This window comes from Chiloscyllium plagiosum, unplaced genomic scaffold (assembly GCF_004010195.1).
Source record: "Chiloscyllium plagiosum isolate BGI_BamShark_2017 unplaced genomic scaffold, ASM401019v2 scaf_66948, whole genome shotgun sequence".
Classification (NCBI taxonomy): Eukaryota; Metazoa; Chordata; class Chondrichthyes; order Orectolobiformes; family Hemiscylliidae; genus Chiloscyllium; species Chiloscyllium plagiosum.
The window spans coordinates 4,667-6,794 of NW_025208582.1; the positions used below are offsets into that span (position 1 = coordinate 4,667).

Genomic DNA, 2,128 nt, shown 5'->3' on the forward strand with positions numbered 1-2,128 from the left:
TGACACAGTAAGTGTAAGGAGTCAGGGTGATAGTAACATAGGAAGTGTAAGGGCGTGACTGATTGTGACAAAGTAAGTGTTTGGCAGTCAGGCTGATAGTGACGCAGTCAAAATGAGGGTCTCGAAATGAAAGTGGCGCAGTAAGTGTGAGGGCGCCAGATGGATAGTGATGCAATAAGTTTGAGGGGTTCACGCTGATATTAAGGCAGTAAGTGTGAGGGGTCAGGTCTATAGTGACGCAGTAAGTGTCGGCGGGTCAGGCTGATAGTGACGCATTCAAAGACCAAATATCCAAGGCTCACTGTAGTGCTGAACAGCGAGACTTCTCAAGGCGAAGACAAAAATCAATAGTTCTCGTCCTGGTCATAAATCACAATGCTTCATTTTAAAATTGTCCTCTCCTGCTTCTAGATTCACCAATGAGGGAACAAAATTTAATTGCACCACCCTGTTTATCTCTTCAAATATTTTGCAACTCTCAATGAGATTACCTCTCTTGTTTTGAAACTGTTAAAAAAAGGCCGGATTTGCCCAATTTCAAATCAGAGGACTAACGTTCATCCATGATATCAAGGCTAATCGCCATTCGTGCTATTTCATCATATTGCATTAGTATCTTTCCTAAATTGAGGATTATATTTCCTCATACTGAAGTCCAAGTGTGGTCGAACTGACACACCATACATTGGAAATAATGCTTCGTTCTCGTACCCTGAAATCCTTCTGCAGCTTTCACAACAGACTTCTACAACTGCTACTAGACTTCAATGACTTATTAAAAACTTCTCCAAGATGCATTTCTAAAAATCTGTACATCAGACTTTCTACTTCAAAGCTTCGACAAATAATCTCCACACATTTCCCTCCTGACAAGTGTGATAAAGTTAAATCGTTGCTATTTATTAGATCATGAGGGACATGGACAGGTTGACTCGTCAAGGTGTTTTCCGGCAGGTGAGGAAGTCAAAATTTAGAAAACATCGGTTTAAAATTAGTGGGTAAGGATTTAAAAGGGACGACAGGGGGAACTTTTTCAGACGTATCCAGAATGAGATGCCAGAGAAATTGGTCGAGTCTGGTACAACTGTAACATTGAATGGCAACTGGATGGATATATGAGTAACAAGGTTTAGAGGGATGTGAGCCAAATGTTGGCAAATGGGACCTATTAACTTAGGATATCGGTCCACCATGGTCAAGTTGGAAAGAAGGGCCACTTTCCATGTTGTATTGTTCAACGACTTGATGACTCTAGAACAACCGCAAAAACTTTGCAAATAATTCCGTGAAGACGATTTGAAGTTCCAAATCTTCGGTTAATCTTCCTCTCTTGTGCTCACAAGTTCATTACCTGATGTCAGAACTTACAGATTAGTTGCTGGATCCATTCCTGTAAATTGGTTCTGCATTCTTTCTAATTCCGATATATTTTTTTACGAATGTAGCTAGTGTTTATGGACTTAGCATCAATTTTTCTAATACCATATTTCGATGAATATTAAAACACAACAGCATATCTAATTTGGCACCAGATGATGAGCAATTGAGTCAAAATCGATAGGACGCAGTGATACAATGATCCTCTCTTCGTGGTGTACATCCGTGACTCTATAATTCGACGAAGAATCATTCTGCATCTTCAGCTGTGTCAGAATCTAGTTTGTGGTGAAAGCCTGTCAATCTGCTAAGGTAACGTTCGTCTGGGTCTCTGCAAAGGATTTGGCGAAATCTTTCGGTCTTGACAATTTGTTCTTCCAACAAATGAATTCAGTTGTTTTACTGTGAAAATTGAGATCAATGCGGCAGCTGTGATGGCCGAGAGGTTAAGGCGTTGGGTTTGAAATCCAACTGGGGTCCCCTGCGTAGGTTCGAATCCTATTCCCAGCGTAGAGTCTTTTAAAAGTCATTAATTCCGTTGCAGGATTTGAATTTCGTGGAGCTTGAGCTTTGCATTCAATCGAAAGTAAATTTTCAACTGTGAAGAATCAGAAGTAATTTCAAGACTGACCCAGTCATCTCATTGAATAAATTATATGTCGAGACACAAAAGGCCACCAACTTCCAACACGAATCAGTTTCAACACACTTGTCGAACTATCGTGAAATTTGGATGTTTGGGGGGTGGAAT

General features: G+C 40.4%; 1 non-coding gene across 1 annotated transcript; it reads left to right on the top strand.

Annotated features, from left to right (window-relative positions):
- Positions 1-1,805: 1,805 nt before the first annotated feature.
- Positions 1,806-1,887, top strand: trnas-uga. Its single transcript has one exon. It is a non-coding gene; the product is annotated as a tRNA-Ser (tRNA).
- The last annotated feature ends 241 nt before the right edge of the window (positions 1,888-2,128 follow it).